Here is a 25,038-nt window from a genome sequence, read left to right as displayed (position 1 = left end):
CGCGTCGACATCTGCTTCCAGCTGCAAAATGCCATTCGCGGACGCTGAAGAACTTATTTCCAAGGCAGCGGGTACAAGCGATTGGGCGTTTTAAAACCACCAGGAACACCAAACAGGCGCGCTTCTTTGCTTGCGCCGAAACACAAAGACAGGAGGTGGACAACGTAGTCGGCAGGATTCGAACCTCTTTCTGTCTATTATATACTAAATATTCTCGTCTGTCTCTTGTTTGTATAGAACTGAATGTCCCTGACAATGTACTGTTAGTTTTAATTGAAGAACGGCATTTGTGTTCAAATATATCAGACAAGTTTACGTAACTGCTCATGCGACACTCAGTTGTAATTAGTCAAGAAATAAAGTCGAACAACAGCTGCGGGTTTGATTCTGAACGTATCAGATTGCAGCACCTTTTACTTCAATTGACAAATGATAGAGATTCGAAGAGAGATCCTTCAGACCAGCAAGCAAACCCACGGCTATTTCGGTTTTATATCTAGGCAACGTTGGTGTCTGCAATAGCATACATGAAAGCGTGATGCAATTTCTGTGGCTACATTTGTTGCACGTCATGCACAGTAAGAGTGTTTCTAACACCAAATAAAAAGTCAACAATTAGCGATCACGCCTTCTCCTCAGTTAACCCACTGAAACCCTTGCTGTTAACAGTTCTTTAATGCGTGCTTTACGAGCACCTACATATTGTGTCGGTTCTTTCAGTTTTATTCTTTAGGTTTTCAAAGGCATAAGTAGAACACCAGAGGTGCGAAAGCAAGATGTGTGGTTATCTGAAGAACTCATTTCCATGGCAGCGGGGCCAAGCAATTCAGCGTTTTTATAGTACCAGGAAAGGAGAAGCAGCACTTCGCCTTTGCCGCGCAGGCACAAGGAGACGTACGGCAGATGCCGTAGTCGGCAGGATTCGATCCTGCGCGGGGAGTCCCCAATGGATTTCGAGTCCATCGTCTTAACCACTCGGCCACGACTACAGCAAGTTTGCCATCGCCGCATTCCTCCTTTAATCTAACACGGCGTGCGACGTGGCTGCGGAAACCTTTTCAAAGTCGCTCTCCGTTAAAAAAAATAAATACCTTTGACAAAATACGTGCCGGCAGACAGACACGCCTCAGAGGGTTTAAGGCTGGCTTCACGTTCAAATGATAAAGTCTCCCCGTCCGGATGTCAAAATGCAGCTGAAAAGTATTGCATGTTCATGTGTATTGCATGTGAAAGTATTGCATAATTGTGTCTGAAAATGAGCAATGGGCACCTGAGAGACTCATTTGCCTGTTTCACAAATGATCATATTTGACTAGAGATTCTGTTTGGGATTCAGTTGTGCATTCTGACAGCAATCCCTTTCAAAAAATGATACATTCTGGATGAGGTCAAAGGTGCAGGAACACTGTATTTAGGATGTGTTTGCACTTATTCTGTGTCTCTAGCTTCAACACAGTGATATATATATATATGCTCAGTGATTTTTTGGTACATGCCCAGGGCAATAATCATTATGAGGATTTATTTCCAGATGTGCTAGGGGTAGTGTTGTGAAATACTTCAACACACTGGATTGCAGGTTTAGACCCCCTGCACTCTTACTCCTTAAAAACCTGAAGCGTCTGGCGTCTCGCCGACGTCGAAAACCCCCCTCAGGCTGTACTCGTACTCGGCTAACTGCTGTGGAACCCTGCGTGAGCAGCCGCTGCGCCACGGTGACGGCTGGCGACCCACGGATGCCCCACTATCGGCCGGCTCCAGCCCCGGCTGGTCCTCTAGAGCCTCCCCACACGGCTCCTCCTCCCGGGTCGGTAGGGGGCCAGGCGGTCTCGGTGCAGGACCACCACTCTCCCCCGTGTTTGCAACCGGACATGGTAGCAGACCTCGCCCACCACCCAGAGTACCTCAGCGGGCCCCTCCCATGACAGCGCCAGCTTAGGGCTGAGGCATTTGCGGCGGCACGGGTTGTACACCCAAACCGAGTCCCCGGGCTGGAAGGCAGGCCCCCTGCAGCGCAGGTCGTAGTGCCGCTTCTACCGGACCCCCGCCTGTGTCAAGTGGGTCCGTGCAAAGCTGTGCACCTGCTGCATCCGCTGCCGCAGGTCCCACTCGTAGTCCGGTCCAGCCAGCGGTGCCGACCCGTCTCCGGGCAGCGGGCCGGAGACCAGGTCCACCGGGGTTCACATTTCCCGGCCCAGCATGAGCGAGGCCGGGGTGCACCCGGTGGATTCCTGGACCGCGGTCCGATACGCCCAGAGCGCAAGGGGGAGGTGGCGGTCCCAGTCCCGTTGGTGCCGGGACACCAGGGTGGCCAGCTGGGTGGTGAGGGTACGATTAAACCGCTCCACCAACCCGTTGCTCTGGGGATGCAGCGGTGTGGTCCGCGTCTTGTGATCCCCAGGCGCTGGCACACTCTGGCGAAGACCTGGGACTCGACGTTACGCCCCTGGTCACTATGTAACTCCTCCGGCACCCCCAGCCTGGCAAACATCCCCTCCAGCAGTGCATCGGCCACCATGGGGGCACTCTAGTCCGGTAGGGCGAAGGCCTCCAGCCACTTCATAAAATAATCCATGGCCACCAAGACGTAGAGGTTCCCGGCCTCGGTGCGCGGAAACGGGCCCAAAACGTCCACCCACACCCGCTCCATAGGAGCCCCCGCCTGGTGTTGTTGGAGGGGGGCCCGAGACCGCTCGGGGGGACCCTTCTGCGCCACGCACACTGCACACGTTCGGCAGTACCGCTCCACGTCCTGGTGGCAAAGACCCCAATAAAAATGGCCTCGGAGGCGCTGCAGGGTATTTTTACCGCCGAAGTGCCCCACGCCCGGCTGGCCATGCACTGCTCGGAGCACCGCCCCGCGGAGCGACCAAGGCAACATCAGCTGCCACCGTACCTCGCCACTGGAGGGTACCCGCCACCCCCGGCACAGCACCCCGTCCTTTACCTCCAAGGCCTCCCACAGGATGCACAGGGCCTTGACAGACTTTGGGTGTGGGGCGAGCTTCTCTCGCTTAGGCCGCACTCCGGCTACCACTCCCAGCATGCCCAGCGGTACTACGAGTGCCTGGGGGCGCTTCCTCCTCACCACCAGGCGAGGGCGTTACAATACATAGAATATGCATGTAAAACGAACAGATCTTATCAAGAGGGTTATCAGAATACAAAAGGTATATATTCAGTCAGTTACAAAGTGTTACACATATCAAGAGGACATACGTTCAGTATATCATTCATTTAGACCATTTCATAAATGAACCTGGTTATAACTTCTACATTAGATACTGAAAACAAGTACATAACTCTTAGGAATTAAATTGATATCAACTGGTTGGGATAACAATTGAATTCTCGAGCAGTAATGCAGTGAAGTTGAATACTCATCCAATCTCTGGGGATTCAGATCTCCTGCGGGCACAAAGAAACAGTTGCAGGCTTGTTGTTGTCCAATCCACGCTCTCTGTCTAGGTGCCAGGCTGTGCTGTGCGGGTTGCGACGGTGCGCTGCTGATGCTCACTGACCGGCTAGTTAGTGTTGGCTTTAACTAGCAAAGTTTGTGCACAGGAGAAAAGATGACTGTGGGTCCCAGCAAGTCAAGAAGAAGACCGGTTCGTTCCTGATGAAGAGCTAGTTCTGAATAGTGATTCAACTGTCCACAGTTCCGACCTGTTCACGAGGCCCGCTGCTGGTGCTAACCTCGGGTGGATCCTCTGGTTATTCTCTGGCAACCTCCGCTCTAGACCCTTAGAACAAAGGAAAGTTCTGGCACTCGGACACACTGGCCGTTCCGTGGTTGTCCGGGCTGAGTCTCAGGATGGTCAGGAGGCGCGCTGTGAGAATGTCCTGCCCTTGAGAGCCTTCTGCTCCTGGGCTGTCCTGCCCTGGAATTCTCCTTTGAATTCCCTTTAGAAAACTCCACAGAATTCTCTACTGAATTCCCACTGAATCTCTCAGGCTCTCTGTGTTGCCTGTTTTTACCTGGAGGAACTTCAGCTCGTTGATTGGCTGAAAGTTCCATGGGCATCAGAGTCCCACGTGGGTTACTCGGCCCTACCAGTCCCTGATTGGTTGATCAAGGTGAGATATGAGTCACTTACTCCTGACACTTAGGAATGCAGTCCAGATGTCCATCTGGCACTCCCTAGACAGATAGGCACCAATGGATGACCATTGATCATGATAGCCAGGCTTAGCTAAGTGCATCCCCCTTTGGGAGCTGTCCCTTATCAAGGGAAACCTTAAATCAGCCTGCATGAATAGTTTCTCTGTGGCTGCACCACAGAGATGAACAGAGAGATAAGGCCTAATTTGGGAAAGCTCAGAAACACTTAATTCTTTCTTATTAATAAGCATCGCCGCTACACCACCCAAAGCACTTCTAAAACAGGAGATTCGCGTTTGGGAATGCGCCCTGCCCTACAAATAAAACAGGTCTACGGGTCTGAAACCTGCTCCACGGAAAACAGCTCTGTTGCACTTTTGATCAAAGGGAGATTCGCTGTTCTTACTTTTTGATGACATAACACCCAAAGGGGCTTCTTTGGAGCTGGATTCCAACCAGCATCCTTAAGTTTCTTGGCAGTATCCTTTACAGTCCTCTGTTCGGTCGACAAGGGACTGAAGGGGGCAGCTTTCCTCACACATACAGTGCAATGTACTGTAGTGTTCCCGTTCATCGAATTCGCAGTTCTGCATCAGACCTCTAACTTGTTTCCTTAGCTTGGATTTAAGCCACGAAGCAGGCTTCTACTGTATAAACGTCTAGGGGAATCACAAACTATTTGAGAGGCCATCATCCCAGGGGGAACTGACAAAGTCTATCCCTAAACACCTAGCGCAGTCTCTCGAGAGACTGTCAAAAATCGCTTTCTCCGTTTGCGTTGCAAGTAAGTGAAAACGCGGTCTCAACCCAGAGCCACTTGGCAGCAGCGGCACGTAAATACTGTCACTGCTCGATACCAACGTTAGCCTATTATACCATGTTCAGCCACCGCTAGAAAATGTACGGCTCTAGAACCGGAGCAAACAACAGGATGGCCAACGTCAAACATGGAGAGCGACGAGAAAGGGATTCGAACCAATGCGTGCAGAGCACAATGGATCAGCATTCCATCTCCTTAACCACTCGGCCACCTCGTCGTGGAAGCTAGGCTGTCCGGACATGGCTTGGTGCACTCCAGATGATCTTTTTCTTTTTTTTCCCTCGTACTCGAGGGTCCTTTTCCTGTTCCACATGCGATTTCAACATTTTCCTTGGGAGATGTCAAGCCAGCAAGCCACTGCTGTGGTTCAGTGGCCAGTGTGCAGTTCAGTGGCCCTGTTGTACACAGAAAGCACATTGAGCTCCTTGGACATGAAAAGTTCCAGATAAAAGCCATTTGTCATCCTTTCTCTTGGTGTCGATGTTGCTATTGTATGTAAAGGTGGCAACTTGCTCCGCGAGCAGGCGGAGCAAGTTGCAATGCAGATGTGTCTGAGTGGTGTGTCCAAGTGGCTGCAAAAGGACAGTGCTCCCGGGGTGCTGTGGCTTAGTTGGTTAAAGCACTTGTCTAGTAAACAGGAGACCCTGGGTCTGAATCCCAGTGGTGCCTTTTTTGTTCCGTCTTCTCGAACAGAACGGGTCATTATGGACAACCGCCTACGGCTAGACTTAATTAAATGCAAGCATTCATTTCCTGTCTTTAACGCGACTTGTTTTTCTTAAAATGGATGCAACTTGCAAAACATGAAATACAAATCTTGCTAATCTGCGCTCGCGGCTGGCAAAAAAAAAAAAGAAGTCAGCAATGTTTTTTTCTTTAACCTTAACCCTGCTAATGGAGAAGAGTTAAACGACCGAGTCTATGCAGCTTAAACGGTCCGCACGTCGGGTTCTTAGCTGAAAGGGTGGTAAATCACACTCACCCCAGTCCTTAATCTTTTAAAGAGGATACAAAATTGAACCTAGTCGCCACATCACATACATCCTGTTCAACGATAAATAGGTAACATCTGTAGTGTGCTCTCTGAAGGCACTAGTTCTGTAGGATTTGGGATTTACTGGGACAATTATTCATTGTAGCAGTAAATCACAAAATGATTCTTTTAATGGCTTTAGAATCCAACCTTGCGATATAACTCAAACAACGCACACACACAGGTACTAATACATGAGGATACATTTATTAATACATAGAATATGCATGTAAACCTAACAGATCTTATCGAGAGGGTTATCAGAATACAAAAGGTATATATTCAGTCAGTTACAAAGAGTTACATATATCAAGAGGACATACGTTCAGTATATCATTCATTTAGACCGTTTCGTAAATGAACTTGGTTATAACTTCTACACTAGATACTCAAAACAAGTACATAACTCTTAGGAATTAAATTGATATCAAATGGTTGGGATAACAATTGAATTCTCGAGCTGTCATGCAGTGAAGTTGAATACTCATCCAATCTCTGGGGATTCAGATCTCCTGCGGGCACAAAGAAGCAGTTGCAGGCTTGTTGCTGTCTAATCCGCGCTCTCTGGCTCTATGCCAGGCTTTGCTGTTCAGCTTGCGACGGTGCTCTGGTGATGCTGACCTTGGGGTTGTAGACCACTTGGATGAGGCTCTCTCTTGGAATCTTGCAGACCTTTAGGCGCCAATGGATGACCATTGATCATGATAGCCAGGCTTAGCTAAGTGCATCCCCATTTGGGAGCTGTACCTTATCAAAAGAAAACATCTTTAAATCAGTCTGCATGAATAGCTTCTCTGTGACTGCACCACAGAGATGAAGAGGGAGATGGGGCCTCATTTGGGAAAGCACAGCAACACTTAATTCTGTCTTATTAATAAGCCTCGCCGCTACAGTACGTACAGTTATAATTCAATCTGAATTAAAAACTACATGTCCCAGTTACCATGGTGGTGCTTGTGATCATTGCGTTTAACCAACGAAACAGGGCGAAAAATCAGTCACATGACTTTGTGGCTGAGGTTAGAAAGCTTAATGTATCAGCAAGACAGCAAAGACATTTTTCCAAGAAAGTTTAGCCTTTGTCACTAATGAAACCGCTAAATAAAGACATAAATATGGAAATTGACAATTAATTGACTTTTATATTTCTAAATATCACAACATGTTCGAATCCAAGTCATTTTTAATAACAATGGGTAAACTGGGTAAACTATCACAAAGCTTTAAAAAACTTAACATTTTTATTATCAACAAATTGTAAATACGATGTTTACATTGGCATTATTAATTTTTCACTTGAGTATATGGAGGATTGTGAGAGCAGACCCCCCCTCTTAGGCTACATTTTTAATAAGAAATGGAGGCTGTATGCGTTACAATATAAACATTTACTGTCAAACTTTAAATCAACAGTTGATTTAAAGACAATCTGTCAAAGTGCAATGAAACACAATATTGTTGTTGTTGTTGTTGTTATTGTTGTTTTTATCCTGTAAAGCGTTTTGAGAAGCCACCTTTAAAGGCGCTATATAAAGGCGCTGATTCTTATGGAATGTGTTTTCTTTCTTCTTTTTTTTTCAGCATAGAATAAACCTGTTACAGTACTTGATTCTTATGGATGCCCGGTTCCGCCGGGGATTCAAAATAAAACATGGAATCACGTGTCTAAGGAAATAGCATTATAACTATATCCATGCACAAACAGTAGCATGTTACATTATTAATTTGGGTGTCTCCTCTTGCCAGAAAGCGCTAAATTGCATTTTGAGTGCGGTTTTTGACTTTTTTAAAAATACAACCCATACCTAAGCTGATACTGTTTAGACTTTTAATTATTTTAAACTGTATTACAGCAGCACAATGTGCTTTTTCACGAAACCTAGAGTACTGAAATGTCTTGCGTTGTACAGCTTTTCAGCTAAATATATTTATCGCTTACACCTGACACTTGATGTGCCCGACAAAAACCAGTTGAACAGCTCTGTTGGAGGTTTGCAGATCAGATCAGATTCCCTTCCCCCCACAGAAAGACAGACTTATTAGTCGCTATTCACTGCGACAGCAGCTCCAATTTCAGGCGTAAGCGATAGATCCCAGTTTAGCCGATCTTGTACAGCATGTTCCAGTTTACTCTTATTAACCATATTAATTTTAAGTGCTTAATGCCATTTTTTGACCACGCACGAATATTCTTATGTCCATACCTTTTCAAGGGAATCAGTGTGAATTGTAATACTAATTAAATAACCGCGGGCACTTTCCACCCCCTCTGACAGCAGGAACATAACCCATTCTCAGCTCAGCAGCTCATTACAATATAGGGTGTTCAAATCTTTTGCTGCCTCAAAAAGCTTTAGAGAACTTAACATTTCTATTATCAACAAATTGTAAATACCACGTTTACATTGGCATTACTAATTTTTCACTTGAGTGTATGGAGGATTGTCAGCTGTCACTGAGAGCAGTTAATTAAATGTATTTTTTGATTCACAATCAGACAAATGCAACATAAATTGTTATCTTTGTCTTCTAAGTATATTAATAAACTTTCAGCATAGCTTTCTCCTAGTTTAGATTAATTTTTCTTGGGATTTTGGGATCAAACGTGGAAAGATTAGATTAGTAATCGTTTTTATTTTTTAAATACATTTTAGAAAAGTGTAATCTATACTTAAAAGCTGTATAAAAGCTGTATAAAAGACACTCGATATTAATGGAGTTTAGTTGATACTTTTTAAACTTTTAATTATTTTAAATTGTATTACAGCATTGTACACATGCTTAAAAGAGAAGAAAACGCAAGCCTTCTTCAGGTGTGAGGGCATTCTGCTCAGAATGAAACACTAAAATGTAATGTAGGCTCTGAACGGGTTCAATTATGATTTGGGCTTGATTAAGGTCGCTGCCTTTCATCCAAAATCCTGCTTGAATCCTTCTAAACTAAAAATTAGACATGAGCAGGGGCTCTGGTGAAATTTCTCTTTTTTTAATTTCTCTTTTTTTCTTGGAAAAATATCTTACCCGCTGCAATCCGGGCACAGAAGGATTAAAAGAAGCCAGACAGGCAGGGGGAAGAGTGAGTTCTAGATAAAGAGGTATCCAGGTAACAGTGAAGGTAACAGCCGCAGACGTGGCCTACTTAGCCCGCCAGGGTTACCCTACTCTTCCGGAGGAGGCCCACCGGGAAATAGCGCTCCAGGCTTTCCTGGCCCCGGCGCCGACTGAGGTGCAGTGCCACGTGATGCTGGCCGCACTGGTCCCCTTGGAGCAGGCCCTGGCTCTGGCTGAGCACACTGTTGCCGTATTCGAGGAGACCGGTGGGCACCAACGGAGGGGCGCACGGGGAATCAGATGGGGAGGAGGAGACGCCCAGCGCGACGATGTTGGGGGAGCGACGACGGCTGATCATCTGCCACTGCTGTGGGGAGAGGGGACACATCGCAGGCAACATGAAATTGTCAGGGACATTCAGCTATATACAAAGACGAGACAGACAAAGTAATAATTCTATATTAACGTGGCCTACATATTGACGCAATGATCGAACTAACTGACGTGTTCTGATTCAGATCCCCTGCAGTTCATGCCAATTAGAACAATAGCAATGCTGAGTCCTCCCCACCCTACTGAGCACAAATTCAGCTGCTCTCCAGTTCTGTTCTGCATGTTTTTTCATTGCAATTGAGCTCAGAGCTGGAGATGATCTCCATACAGTTCTGTGTTAACTAGCCCGCACTTGCGTGCTAATTTACGGGTTGTGGCAGATGCTTTTCTATAGTTCATATACATGACGGCAACCTGTTACCGAGGAACCTGAGAGGTTTAAAAGCCTCACGAGCCAGGCAGGACTCGAACCTACAATCTTCTGGTCCGAAGTCAGACATGTTATCCATTACGCCACTGGCCCATAGAACATGCGCTTGCACTCCACCACAGAGAGCTCTACACTGCTACCAGTAGTACACTTCCCCATCTAAATTTTCACAGCAAGAAACTTGTGTTTCCTACTATTTTTATCAGGTTTAAAATATCATCTCCTTAAAATTGAAAAAGTGTTGATGTGTCGTGCTGAAATTCCGATTGATTTTGAATTCAAAGAAAAAAGGTTTTCTTCCAAAACACCATGAAATTGTCACATCTTGCAGACAATAAGTGTATTCCATGTTGAAAAGAGAAGAAAGAAAACCATGGAGCCTTTTACAGGTGTGAGACTTCTTCAGGTGTGAGAAGACCTCACAGTCGAAACGCTGTGTTTCCGTTCTTCTCTTTTCAGCATGCAATAAACCTATTACTTGTTCCTTTGCAGCCGAGGCATGCTGACGTAGCTACCCAGCTGAACATCTTGCAGACTCTACAGTACTTCTCTCCTGTAGAAGTAAAGCAGGGCTTGCTGGGTGAGCTTTTGCTCCGGTAAATTAGGTCACGTGTCATGTTAAATCACTTCTTCTAAACACAACATTTGCTGGTGCTAGCTTTCCCCATGAAAAGAGACATTTCCCTTACAGTACATGACATATCGTTTTTATTCTATCAATAAGTATAGAAATTAAACAAAAGAAAAAATGGTGTCGCCAAAGAATGCACAGCTCTGTCGCCTTGGGGAGGTGTCAAGGGCATTGAGCTCCTTGGACATGAAAAGTGCCCGATAAATGCCATTTCTCATCATTTCTCTTGGCGTCAGTTCTGCTATTAAATGGGACGGAGGCAACGGGCTCAGAGAGCAGGTTAAGTGCACACCGAACGCAGATGTGTCCAAGTGTCTGTAAAAGCGCGGTGCTCCGCTGGCGCTGTTCCCTAGTGGCTTAAAGTGCCCGCCTAGTCAGCAGGCGATCCTGGGTCTGAATACCAGCGGTGCCTCTCTCCGTGTCTTGTTGTGCCGAATGTCTCATTTCAGACAAACATGTACAGCTTGGTTCAGTTTAATGCAAGAATTCATTTCCTTTCTGGAATAACTTGTTTTTGAAGAAATCCATACAGCTTGTGAAAGATGAAATCCATTTCTTGGTTGTCAGTGGAAAAAGATTGCCGGCTGCAAGAAGCGCAAGTGATTGTTTTCTTTGACCATAAACCTGCAAATGTAGGGAGCACAAGCGGCCGTCAGTCTCTGTGGCGCAATCGGTTAGTGCGTTAGGCTGTTAACCGAAAGGTTGGGGGTTCAAGCCCACCCAGGGATGCATGTCTCAGTTTTTCCAATGTAAACATCATCACCGCTAAAGAAGATGGCGCAGAAGGCTCCACAGTCGAAACGTTGTGCTTCTTTTCTTCTCTTTTCAGCATGGAGTAAACCTTTGCTTGATCCTTTGCAGCCTACGCATGCTGACACAGCTGCCTTTCTCTTAACGCGCCTCAATCATTATTCACCAAAACCATCAGCAGAATGTGTCGCCTTTGTGGTGATGTCACTCCTCTGCTTCACAAATGTCCTTAGTGACGGACCATTTCTTTCTGCCATTTTTCCGGAGCGGTTATTGATTGCTCCATCATTTCCCTCATACTTTCCATCCCTAGATTGAAAAAAAAAAACAGAAACAGGCTGACAGGATGACAATCAAATTGCAAAAACTCATCAAAGCACTCGATAGAGTATTTGAATCCACAAGTAGCTCTGAGCAACTTTGTCCTGGCTTGCATGAAAGTCGGAAAATGTCAAAAAGAAAAAGATGGTGGCTTTTTCATATCTGTTCTTTTATTTTTAGTTCGTTGGCTCTTCTGTCCATTGTCCTCCTGCCTGGCTCTTGACCTGTGACTGTCTGAACGCACACATTAGACTTTCAGGCGGGGGATTTGTCCTGAGCCTCTGTGAAAGACCCACCCACCCCCATAAATCACTGCTCTAGAAACACATGAATGCAAAACTAAACCACAGCTTAAAGAGGAGCTCCAACTCAGTGCCATACTAATGTAAACGAAGTAATACTAAGACATGTTCTTATGGATTTGTCTTACCTTGAGATATGTAATTGGATTTCAGGATTAACTTCCTCATTCAATGTAGTGGTGATTCTTTGCCTGGTCAGTACCTGGGTGGGAGACCTCCAGCGAACAATTAAGCTTGCTGCTGGAAGTGGTGTTAAGAGACTCTTAGGATCTTCCAGAGGTCTCTGTCCAATAGCACTAGTTGCCTTAGAGCTGGCTCAAACATTGCTCAAGAGTCTACCTTTCACAGATGCGCAAAGATGAATGATGGGGGTGCACGCTTCAAGGAGCCTTCCAGCTGTAGGGACCGATTAGAGACGATCCGTAGCATGTGTTCGTTTCCATATACGCCCCGTGTCTCAACGGTAGGACAGAGTCAAATACTGCCTCGACACGTAACAGCGTTATATTAAACCGCAGGACTTGAGGGCTGTTTTGTTTGAATGTTCAAGGCATTGGTAAGAGCGTAGGTCAAGGGCCATTGATGCATCTCCTGTAACTGGAGTAAAAATGCTATTCAAAGTGCAGTGACTAAAATCGTCGTCCACATGTCTCCGTTGTTGATTGCTTTCTGTCTAAGAACGTTCTGTTTTCATGTCCGAACGGGGAGATTTTATCATTCCAACTTGAAGCCACCCTTAAGTCCTCTGAGGTGTGTGTGTGTGTGCTTGCACGTATGGCGTAAAAGGTTTCTTAAACGGAGAGCGAACTTGAAAAAAGTTGCCTCAGCTGCCGCCGCCGCCTCGCACTCCCTGTTCGATTGTAGCAAGAAGGCAGCGGCCCCGGCGTTCGCTGTAGTCGTGCCCGATTGGTTAAGGTGACGGACTTGAAATCCGTTAGGGTCTCCCCGCGCAGGTTCAAATCCTGCCGACTACGGCGTCCTTTGCATTTGTTTGCGTGCGTGCGTGTAAAAGGACCAGCGCCGTTTCGTTTTCGCTGGGACCTTTAACACTCTAAATCGCCTGGACCCGCAGCCTGTGAAATCGGTTCTTCAGCACCCACGAAGGACGCTTTGCCGCTGGACACAGATACCGATGCTTTTCTGCAACGAGCTTTCCAGCTGAATTTTCTCGGCAGCTCCGTACTGAACCTGTTCTCCATTGCAACATAGCGGAGGCTCATCACGTCTATAGCAAGGCTGTGTAGGACCGCATACGCCACAGTGACTTGTACACAGACCACATGAAAGGCAAGCGAAATACACTTTTAAAATTCCAAAGAATCACAAGGTCAGAGGAACAGCGATGACCTGAACAGATCTGTTACAGAAGTCTAGGTTGACCTATTTAGAGCTGTAATTGCATTTTTGTTTAATAGAAGATCAAATCTACTCGCATGTACCAGCACCTTACAGTTTATTGATGTTAATTCTGTTTAAGTAATAAGATTGCTAACGATGTTGGACTTAAGCCGGTGTTTTTTAGAACAAATTGCTTACACTTCTGTAAGGAATACGCAGTACGTTCCTTTGTCAGTCATTGCTCACCATACCTGTAACTTTCTTATCTAACTCACTTCCTCAAATGGTGAAGGTCCACAAACATAAATGAAAAAAAAAACCCTTGTTGTAGATGAGGTGCACAAAAAAGCAGCCCCTGATAGTGTATAACACATTTGTACTATTGCAGAGACACATGTAACATATATATACTGTATATATATATGAAACAGAAATAGAAACAGAAACAGGAATCGCTTACTCACCTGGAGAATCTCTGTAGGAATATCTAGCATTTATCAATGGAAATAAAAGCTGCTTTAATACAGTGCATGTTCAAACTCAAACCCTCAGCTGCTGTTCTTGTTTGTTTTGGGACAAATTGCAACTGAGCATCGCATGAGCCGTTACGTACCCTTATCTGTTAGGGAATTTCAAGGGAGGAGTTAGGTCAGAATGGGTAGGCTGCAAAACAACAAGTAAAGATTTATTCCAAGATGAAACGTTGTGGTGGTTTTCTTATCTTTTCAGCATGGACTAAACTTTTACGTGTTCCTTATATGCTATATATGTATATATTAGCACCAATGTCGTTCTTAAAAACTAACATGAAATTGTCAGGGACATTCAGCTATATACAAAGACGAGACAGACAAAGTAATAATTCTGTATTAACGTGGCCTACATATTGACGCAATGATCGAACTAACTGACATGTTCTGATTCAGATCCCCTGCAGTTCATGCCAATTAGAACAATAGGAATGCTGAGTCCTCCCCACCCTACTGAGCACAAATTCAGCTGCTCTCCAGTTCTGTTCTGCATGTTTTTTCATTGCAATTGAGCTCGGAACTGGAGATGATCTCCATACAGTTCTGTGTTCACTAGCCCACACTTGCGTGCTAATTTACGGGTTGTGGCAAATGCTTTTCTATAGTTCATATACATGACGGCAACCTGTTACCGAGGAACCTGAGAGGTTTAAAAGCCTCGCAAGCCAGGTAGGACTCGAACCTACAATCTTCTGATCCGAAGTCAGACGCGTTATCCATTACGCCACTGGCCCATAGAACATGCGCGTGAACTCCACCACAGAGAGCTCTACACTGCTACTAGTAGTACACTTCCCCATCTAAAGCTGATTGCAGCTGTCAATCATTTCGCAGCCACGCCCCCTCTTCATCTTCTCTCTGCCTTAAGCGTCTCTGCCACTCTCTCTTGACATTTCATGTCAGCATGTCAGAAGTCCGAGTGACGTTTTTAATGGCTGAGTGAGGGCACGATGCTGAAGCAGAGAGGCCACTTCAGCCAGAGAGACTTGTGCTAGGTGAGATCTGAAAAACGGACTCGCAACAGAAACAGACCAAAAAAGTATCGGTGAGATCAAAAGGCAAATGCAACATCCAGCAGAGGGCGTCTAAAGATTAGGGAACGGGCGACTGAAATCCATATGAGGCAAACTTTCCGGCTGTGTACTGCAGCTGGCCTCGTTGGCGTAGTTGGTAGCGCGTCAGTTTCATCGTCTGAAGGTCCTGAGTTTGATCCTCACACGGGGCAGGGCTGCTTCCTCTCTTGCTCTTTTCAAACACTTGCGGCAACTTTTCGCTCATAACCACATCTGGAATGCGTGACCTTTACACGGGGGAGAAGCAACGCCGCATCCCTTTTCTAAAGAACATTCACATTCAGAAATAAGTCAAGAAATTTGCCATTACTTTAGCTCGCGCTGCTGTCAGCCTGCCCATGTTGCCAAAGAAAGATTCACTCGGCGTCAACATGACAGAACAGCGATCACTTGAAAACACTGTTCCACACTCCGTAAGCAAGAACTTCAGTGTTTGCAGTCACCCGATATGCCGATAGTCAAAGGAGCACAAAACACGAAGCGTCAAAGACAAGATGAGTTGATGGAAAGAGCGTTGAATTGATGAGCACAAAAGTTCAGCTCGTACAATAGGCAACGAAGGTCCCGGCGTCATCATCGCACTTGAAAGGACTGCCTTGCAGACTAAGGGCAGTGGGAGGTTGCTGTTTTGAGATGGAGGCATTGGGATGGTGGGCCGAGATCTATTCTTCTTAAGGAATTCTTCATCGTGAAAGATCGGTCCACAGGTCATCCAAAGAACTTACAAATTTTTGGGACTCAGGGAATCACGTGCTTCCGGAAGGGAGTGAAGTGCTCAAACACATGACATGCCCCCTTGATCTCACATGCACAATTCTGCTGCAACATGCACAGCTACCGTCCACACCAGGCAGTGGGGCTTCAGCAGAATTTGCAACGCCACCTGCAATTACATATCCAGCTGCACACATATACATGGCCCCTCTGTCCTTTTCAGGATCTCAAAAAAAAGCATAGCGTGGTTTTCCTGCAACCTGATTGACCGCATCTCCCTCAGAATGTGCCCCGTTGCATTCATTGCTGAAGCAGGACGGAGGCTAACGGGCATGCCAGAACAGTTAGGCTCAGCGATCTCTCCAAAATATTGTGGTTGTAGTGGAAGAAATATGGTTTAAATTGTACCTTGGTATTTCAAACTCTCTCTAGAATGTTATCCATTTCTATTTTATTTTGACAGGAACTGGCTAATGACACTGGATGAAAAGAGAAGAAAGAAAACACAACGTTTCGGCCGTGGAGCCTTCTTCAGGTGTGAGGGCTCCACGGCTGAAATGTTGTGTTTTCTTTCTTCTCTTTTAAGCATGGAATAGACCTATTACTTGTTCCTTTGCAGCCTACGCATGCTGACACAGCTCCCCACCTGAACTGCTAATGATGCCTGGTAGTTTGTGGTACTTGGGTATTGTCTTATGTTTGCTCAAACTGCATATGTGTGATTGCATATTTTTGGGAATTTTCATATGTCAATATTTAATTCACTGACATTCCTGTATGCTTGGAAGAAAGGTAGATTGGATTTGGCACAGGACGCCTGCCCATATTTGTTGATCATTGTTGGGCTGGAAAAACAATGATAAAAAGTGTATGAAAAAAGCTCTCTCCAATATTTCCCTTCTCTTCGCCATGGATACACTGCCCGTTCTTTCCGTCTTTTGTCCTTCTACAAAGATTCCAGGGCTCTTTTTCCACCATAATATCAGAATTTGTTTTTTTCTCTTTTAAAGGCTGTAGGTGGGGTGTGATGGACTGTACCACTATCATAGAAGATTTTTTCAGGACACATCGCAGTTCCATAGTAGAATTTATCAATAGTAGAATTCCATAGGACATTATTTACCAACGTATTACCCAGTGTGAGACTCTGCCAGTAAACCTCAGAGCATTGAGTTCTCCACTGATAAAGATGGCTGTCTGAAGTCATGAAATCCACTGCTGGGATGCCTGAGAGACAGTAATTGAATCTTGGCTGGAATTAGGCTTTCTATTAGTGTTGATCTTTGGGAATTATGTGGTAAAAAGGGAAAACTCCTTTACTTTAGTCACTTTGAATGTTCAAATGTACAGAACCTGTAAAACTAAGCAATGAAAAAAATCCATCACCACTCTCATGATAGCATAACTCATAGTCTCTGCTGTTGTGTAACAATACACACTTTCAATTTTCTTATCGCCTGTCTCCAGAGAGAATGTTGTTAGTGCTGATGACCTTGAATTAGACCTTGTTAACTCTGTAAAACAATCTTCCTCTGCTTAGATTTTCACTCAGATTGATTTTGTTCTCAGATTATTCCTGGCAGGACTGAGTTTCTAGGAAATGAAAAGTGAAAGAAAAAGTACAGAAGATCAGCCCTTGAATATACAACATTGTGCAGTGAGATTGTTAAATGTATTAGCTGCTATCCTGTGCTAGAGCCTGTCATGGTAAGCAGTGGATGACAGGATCTAGCACAGATACTAATGAAACACTGTTAATGAAAGATAAAACACTTGAGTCTTATTTTAGTTTTCCATTTCCCTTTCATTTGTGATGTACTGTACAACAGGCCACAGAACATGCACAAAAACAGATATGCACACATTCACACCAGGCAATGACAGTCTGCCCAGTCAGAATCTGAGCTGAGGTATCAGAATTCTGAATTCCCTGAATTCTGTCATGGATCATCCACAATAAGGGCAAAGTTTGAACACGAGGATCCCCAGGAGAGAGCCTAGTAACATAAATCTTGGAGCAAAAGCAGATGATTAACTTCATAGTTTGTGTGGTTGAGCCAAAGTTGAGCATGAGGATATGTGAGTCACCATTCTTAGAAATGGATCCAACTTCAGACAGGCGTCAAAAGTAAGAGTATACAGTGCTGGGGCAATGACACTTCAATGATCAGAAGGATAACAAGAGTTTTAATGCATTGAAATTGATTTTCTGGTGATGCACACTGTCATGGAACTATTAATTTTTTAAGGATCACTTACCGACGTCAGACAGCTGCCAATTCTCCAGACTGGAAGGATGAACAGTTTATCCCCCTAGGTACCATATTTCCATATTTCGAAGCATTGGAATAATACATGTCATACAGCAACATAAAAACAGGAAGACAAGTATCACAGCCCCTATAATCGGTGTTAGTAACTTAAAAGAAAAACATTCCCCCTGGCCCAAACAGTGATTCTAACCAGGAGAGAAAAGCCGGTGTATCTTTTATGCCTCTCTCTTTATTCACCTTGTCTTTTAGTTCTTTTAAATGCTGAATAGCGAGTGTAAGATTTCCGTAATCATAGTCATTAGCTGGAATATATGTACAACAGGAGTCTCCTACTAAAGCATAGACTCCTCCAGATGCTGCATTTTGAAGGTCCAGCACGAACCTGTTCTGAAGTGCCATTAATCTAACTCCCCTTAATTCTTGTTTGATAGCGTCTAAGCCTTCTAACATGATATTAATAAAAGAGTACATTTCATAAAAAGTCGCATGGGTGAGGCTGTAGAATGAGGCATTAAAGCACATATATAACAAGATGCATTAAATTTCTTTAACTTTACAGTATGATTTATAAATTTATACCACAAATTACTCATATCCCCCTCATTATCAGTTTCATTCAGCCAGTTTGTATACAAAGAGGCTTCGTGTTTAGATTCTTCCTCTTTTGGGGTGGTGACAGGCTTCTACATAAAAAGGAAAAAGGCTGTGCACATCAGTCCCAAGCAGGTTATCCCCATCTGTCCTTGTGGAGACATCACTCCTGCGCTTTGTTCAGTTCGTTTGTGACCTTTTTACAGTGGGAAGCATGAATCCAGGGCACCATTTCTGTGACCTTCACAGCAGTGGCAGTGGTCAGCAGCACCTGGTACAGCCCCCTCCACCTGAGTGAACACCATTTCTTTTTCCTGAAGTCTTTCACCAGAATCCAGTCTCCTTATTCACTCATTAGTTCTTACAGCACAGGTAAATCCCTGTGGGCTGGAGCCCAGCATAATCCTAGGCTTTTTTGGTCAACATTGGTCAACAGATTGGTCAACAACTGGGTAATAACTCTTAGAAAAATCTACACATTGTTCCCCTGCCTCAGCTGTGACGTTTTGTAGAACAATTCTAGCTGAAGTTGTAAAATTTCTCTTTGTTCCGTTCCTGCAAAACATCTTATTATGAACAAACAAACCACAATAATCATTTGCATCTAGGGGAATCACTCCCAAGGGTAACCCCCCTTAAAGCTATATTGTTCTACCCATCAGGTTCTGCCACTAGATAAGAGAACCTTTCCCATGAAATCATTTTTTGACCTTCATGATCCCTTCAGGGCGTACAATTAGCACAGAAGCAGCAGCTTTAGTCCACATGTTTTTCAAACAGGATATTAACGATATGATCATAACGAATAATACCAGACCCACAAATATGTATTGAACCAGAGACCCTCTCAATGTTCCTAGCACAGACTGTAGCCATGCACCAATGCCCCAATCATCTGGATTATAATTATGATATATATTTTTCTTCATCATAGTGCTTTGCTAAGTCCTAGCAACCTACAATACTACAATAGAGAATTAGCAAATTCAACAATCCATTCGTCCAGCTAAATTCGTCCCCCCAGGAAGTTTCATTGATTGGCCCGTGATGATATCAAACAGGCTGTTACACAGTTCTGTTTGATCCAGCCCGCATCCCATGGCGTTCCTTCAGTCTGATGTCTAGTCGATCTTTCAGAGATCTGTTCCTTCATTCCACTGTTCCAGCAGACTGAGGGTGATCTCAGTCCATCTCACTCCGAACAATGCAGCCACAGCCTGACACACCTTCCCTGTGAAGTGTGTTCCTTGATCATAATACAAGGGGCAGGGCAGTGCCCACCGAGGGCTTATCTCTGTTATCAAGTGTTTGGTAGACACAGAGGCAGTGGCAGCAACCCACCGGGAAAACAGATTATAAGAGCCCAGGTTTCCCTTTACAATTTTCAATTTCCCAGGTTTGAAAGGTTCCTCAGGAGCAGGCCTTTTGAGCTGTTGCACCCGCACCTGAACTGTAGTTGAGTTCCTTTGATAAACATTACATCCACATTAGATACCACATAAGTGGTTACTGCTTCAAACCCGGTTCTCACCCAGTTTTGGGTAACCGGCACACCATTTGACTCCCACCTGGGTGTCCAACAGAGTGCATTTGTCGGGCTATAAAGGGCATTAGGCTGTGAGGGCATGCAGGGCGTCTGGTGTGCTGTCAGCTCCACACCCCATCATCCTGCAGCCCCATAATCTTTTCTAACCATGTCCATTTCTCTGCTTCACAGAGGTCTCAGACTACTGTTCTACAAGTATTGCTCACCTGACAGTTGCATCTGCAAAGTTGTTCCCTCGAGTTACTGGAAACATTTCTTTATTATGTGATTTACACATTACCACAGCTACTTCAGTCAGTAGCTGCAAAGCTTCTAATAGTTCAGAGATAAACCCAGCATTCTTAACTGGAGTCCCTGCCGTGTTGAGAAAATCCCTATTCCTCCACCACCATCCAAAATTGTGGCATGCACCAAATGTATATATAGAGTCTATATACATATGCAGCCATTCAAAACAAGCGGGGTATGCTGCGGTATAACACGGTGGGAGTGTCGCAGTATACCGCATCATACCGGACGCAAATTAGATTATGTTAATAGTATCCGGAATCACCTTGTAAAATCGCCAGGTGGAGCTAATAAAGGTTAACCTCTCCTGTACAGCATTTGAGCTGTCACCAGAAAACGTCAGTTTTGAATCCTGATCACTGCTGAGGGACAATCTTTATTCAATTAAGAATTTAAGGTGTATACTCTTTAGACTTTTAAATTTAAACAGTGTATTACAGCATGTTAATCATTAAACATTAAAAAGGCGGTATATTTTATAAAAGCAAGATTGTTCTGTTGGACAAAAGTACACAACCTACCACCTTTATCATAAATATTTTAAATATGCAGGAATATTTTATGCATCAAAGTCTTTACTGAAGATATTACTAAGAGTATTAATAATGAATGACCTTGGACAAGCTGTAAGCTCAAAGTATTACCCTGGTCCACATTCTTTGTAACCGTCTTTGTAAACGAAAAGAGTTTATTTTTTCATTGACAAAAAGTAACACCACAGCATTTAGTTGATCCGATCACGCAAGCCCAGGCCGCCTTCAAGGCCTCTGCCCTGCCGGTCGTGGTTGGCAATACACCTGGCCTTACAAACGAGCCAGTGGGGCCCGTTCAGCTCCGGGCTCATCGCCTGCGGCTCACGGCTTGCGAGCGTGCCCAATCCGTGCGATAACTCGGAAAACACCCGGCCACACTGTGCCGGAAACGACGCACTCTGGGAAGCCGCTATGCAGGCAAGGTCCCAAGATCCCCTGCGGCCGGACACTTCCCGCCCCCCAAAGAAAAGAGCGCCAATCAGACGGCCAGAGACCGAGGACTCGCGGAGCAGACAGCCACAATCGCCATAACAAGAGCAATTGTGAACGTTTTTGTTTTCTCTCTTTGACCAGCCCAGCTGTACCCCACCCGAAAGCAAGGAAGCGCAAAAATTGCATAGAACTCATTCATGCTCCTCTCCACGGAAATCTTTAGTAAAAGGCGAAAGATTTGTACGAGATGAAGAGAAACCAGAGTGCGTGGCTGCACAGCTGCAGGAGCCCAGGCCGCCTTCAAAGCCTCTGCGCTGCCGGTCGTGGTTGGCAATGCACCTGGCCTTACAAACTAGCCAGTGGGGCCCGTTCAGCTCCGGGCTCATCGCCTGCGGCTCTCAGCTTGCGGCCGTGCCCAATCCGTGCGATAACTCGGAAAACACCCGGCCACACTGTGCCGGAAACGACGCACTCTGGGAAGCCTCTATGCAAAGCGAGGTCCCAAGATCCCCTGCGGCCGGACACTTCCCGCCCCCCAAAGAAAAGAACGCCAATCAGACGGCCGGAGACCGAGAACTCGCGGAGCAGACGGCCACAATCACCATTACAAGAGCGATTGCGAACGTGCTTGTTTTCTCTCTTTGACCAACCCAGCTGCGACCCACCCGAAGGCAGGGAAGCACAAAAATTGCATGGAACTCATTCATGCTCCTCTCCACGGAAATCTTTAGTAAAAGGCGAAAGATTTGTACGAGATGAAAAGAAACCAGAGTGCATGGCTGATTAAGGCCATTTAAGGCCTTAATCTGGCAATTAAGGCCCACACCGATCCTGAGCCTCAGAACTCCGGGCGCAATTAAGGCCCAAACCAGTTCTGACCTTCAGAACTCCGGGCGCAATTAAGGCCCACACCAGTCCTGAACTTCACGGTAAGGGTCCAAAACCCGTTCAAAAACTCCACGCGCAATTAAGGCATAAACCAGCTTCGAACGCCTGTACACAATACCGCGGAACCCCTGCCAGACCAAATTCTGGGCTTACAGCAAACAACCCATTACATACACCGGTGTCTTCCCCGGGCCAGAGGAATTCAGAAACTCACGTTTACTCCGTCATCTCGGGCGATTCTCGCAGGGAGCAGAGATTTCCCAATCGGTCAGAGAGAGTCGGGACTTTTAAATAAAAGAGGAGTCCTTACCTCTTAGTTATGTGCGCGCTGACCATCTCTCCTGCCGATGGGAAGTTCTGCGCCTTCTGGAGCATCCGCCGACTACGCCAAATTTGTTGTAACAGAAGAAATAAGGTTCTTGATCCCGAGATGAAGTAAAACAGATGAGTTTATTGCATGCAAGGAACAATAAAGCCAAAGTCTTGTTTCCCGCAAGAAACAACAAAACCGAAGTATTGTTCCCCGTACTGTTACAAACTTTTGGGTTATATAGTGTTTTCTTCTCCGTTTCTGACGTCACTCGGTCTGATGGTAAAGAGGGGGGTTCATGGTATTTGGCCAGTTTACGATGTTCTGGACAAATGGTCAGTTTAACATTACACCCAGGGGGGTTCCTAGCTTGCATCTGCAATCCTTATCAGTTAACCCCCCTTTCCTGCCATAAACCCCAGTTTGTGACTTGAAAGTCTAAACCCCCTACAGAAAGGATTAAATTCAAACCCCCGTCTCCACATCTTTCTTCAGTATCTTAATAAAGTGAAGGAGCTGCCCCTTCGCCAAGGCGGTGTGGGGCAGAATGGACAACATAATGCAACTCCTGGAAACGAATGCGGTGCTCAGCTACCAGTACATTCTGCTGGGGCTGGCACCTACCGGACTGGACAGGGGGACGCAGTTCCTGATGTGGCTGCTGCTGTCCCTCACAAAGAAAGGCCTGTGGGACGCGAGAAACAATCTCATCCGGCACAACAACAAGTGGGGAGCGAGGGAGCTGGAAGAGAGGATCCTGGCGGACCTCAGGAGGAGGATGAAGCGCGACGTTGCTAAATGGGGTTTCCCCACGGCAAAGGAGCACTGGAAAGGCCTATGGACCCTGTACAGGGATTAATGGTTTACAGCAAGCGGTAGGGTTTGGAGGGACTCTCATAATAGCGCAAATCCGCCCACCCTTGCAAGGATTGATAACGGACAATCACCGCCGTTCCGCCGATGTTTTAATTTTGTGGAGTGTTATCGTGTGAGACGTTTCCCTTTGAGATGTGTTTTTTTTCGGAATAAAGTATATTTTATAAGAAAAAAAAAAGATTGTACCATAAAGATTTCCATGGAGAGGACTACGGTTTCCTGCAGGACTATGCCGGTAGGAGGACCAGGTTCCACAACTTCAAGGGGCTGTGTCGAGGCGATCCACAGTACTGTCAGGACCAGCCCTGGCAGTTTTAGGATTCCCATTCTGGAACATAGATGAGGCACATGGTACAGTTCCACTATAATTTTGAATATATTTTCCTAGCAGGACCTACAGTACAGTACCTAACTGCCTGCAGCTACAAAGGGGCACCCCCCTCTTTGATCGGGTTTGGACGTTTAACCCTATTCTGTGTTCTCCGGCGCCATTTGAGGTGGGCGATACAACCGGAGGTGGTTGCGATGCACCCACTTGTAGACCAGAGATTGCCTTCCCTTCTCAATCTGAATTCGATAAGCTACCGGTGATACCTTATCGACAATCTCGTGGGGTCCTGTCCAACTGGGTAAGTACTTCCGGGCCACCCCTGTGGGTTTGGCAAATTGGAAGTACAGGACCTTGTCTCCTACTTGGAGTTCCTGGTTAACTGCCTTTCAGTCATAGTATGCTTTCCTACCCTCTGCACTCCTTCCCAGATTGTTCTGGGCAAAAGCAAAGGTTGCCTGCAGATGTGCTCGCAGGTCTGACACATACTGATGGGCCGTAGCAGCCCCCGTCGTGCTCAGGTCCTCCACCCCATAAAGACAGTGTAGGGGAAGAGTCATCTTCCGACTTGTCATCATCTCAAAAGGTGGGACCCCCGTAGAGCAATGGGGCGTAGCTCGGATGGCCATCAGAACCAGGGGCAGCTTAATGTCTCAGTCCCTACTGCTGTTGGAGACAAACTTTTTGAGCATACTAACCACCGTTCGGTTTGCCCTTTCTGCCTGGCCCGAGGATTGAGGGTGGTAGGAGATATGCAACTGGGTCTTGACCCCAAGCATATTCCACAGGGTTGCCATTACTGTAGCTGTGAAATGGGTTCCCCGATCCGAGACCATGGTCAGGGGGAATCCCCATCGACTGAACACATGGTTCACCAACAGCACTGCAGTTGTCTCTGCCGTGTCGTTGGGTGCTGGGAGGCACTCAATCCATTTTGTGAATGCACACGTAACAGTGAGGAAATATTTGTTCCCTCTGGATGACCTCACCAGCGGCCCCACCCAATCCATTTGAAGATTGGACCAGGTGAATGTCATGCCCTTTTTCTGGAGTGGTGCACGGTGCAAGGGCCGTGATGGTTGGAACTGGCTACACGTCAGACACCCCTTTACATACGCGGCGATGTCTTGGCCCATGTGAGGCCAGAATGCCACCTGCTGGATAGTGTCGTATGTAGCCTTGATTCCCCGGTGACCCCCACAGGGTTCGTCATGAGCGTGTTGGATCATGACCCCCCGATGACAGTGGGGAACTACCCACTTTGGGACACCTTGTGCAACTGGTACACAAACCAACAACCCCTTTATAATTTTTAGGTTGTCTTTCACCTCTGCCAGCTCCTTCAGCTCCAGAGACTGGCTCAGCACCTGCTCCGAAAGAGGTTGACGCACTGGGTCAGCGATATGCTGATACATTTGCCCAATTGCTGGGTCCTGTTTCTGCATTTCCGCAAGATCGGTGTTAAAACCCTGTGACCCAAGCACTACAGATTGAGGGTCAGCTCCGACATCCTGTCTAGCCCTGCTTCGGGTGACCGCCTTGACC

General features: G+C 45.9%; 4 non-coding genes across 4 annotated transcripts; all 4 read right to left on the bottom strand.

Annotated features, from left to right (window-relative positions):
* Positions 1 to 907: 907 nt before the first annotated feature.
* trnas-cga (transfer RNA serine (anticodon CGA)) lies at positions 908 to 989 on the bottom strand. Its single transcript has one exon. It is a non-coding gene; the product is annotated as a tRNA-Ser (tRNA).
* Positions 990 to 14,302: 13,313 nt separating this feature from the next.
* trnar-ucg (transfer RNA arginine (anticodon UCG)) lies at positions 14,303 to 14,375 on the bottom strand. The gene has a single exon. It is a non-coding gene; the product is annotated as a tRNA-Arg (tRNA).
* Positions 14,376 to 21,241: 6,866 nt separating this feature from the next.
* Positions 21,242 to 21,358, bottom strand: LOC138233705 (U5 spliceosomal RNA). Its single transcript, XR_011187634.1, has one exon. It is a non-coding gene; the product is annotated as a U5 spliceosomal RNA (small nuclear RNA).
* A 394-nt stretch (positions 21,359 to 21,752) lies between these two features.
* On the bottom strand, positions 21,753 to 21,866 carry LOC138233730 (U5 spliceosomal RNA). The gene has a single exon (XR_011187659.1). It is a non-coding gene; the product is annotated as a U5 spliceosomal RNA (small nuclear RNA).
* Between the last annotated feature and the right edge of the window lie 3,172 nt (positions 21,867 to 25,038).

This window comes from Lepisosteus oculatus, unplaced genomic scaffold, assembly GCF_040954835.1.
Source record: "Lepisosteus oculatus isolate fLepOcu1 unplaced genomic scaffold, fLepOcu1.hap2 HAP2_SCAFFOLD_70, whole genome shotgun sequence".
Lineage (NCBI taxonomy): Eukaryota > Metazoa > Chordata > Actinopteri > Semionotiformes > Lepisosteidae > Lepisosteus > Lepisosteus oculatus.
The sequence above is the reverse complement of the archived record's forward strand: the minus strand, read 5'-3'. Positions and strand labels throughout refer to the sequence as shown.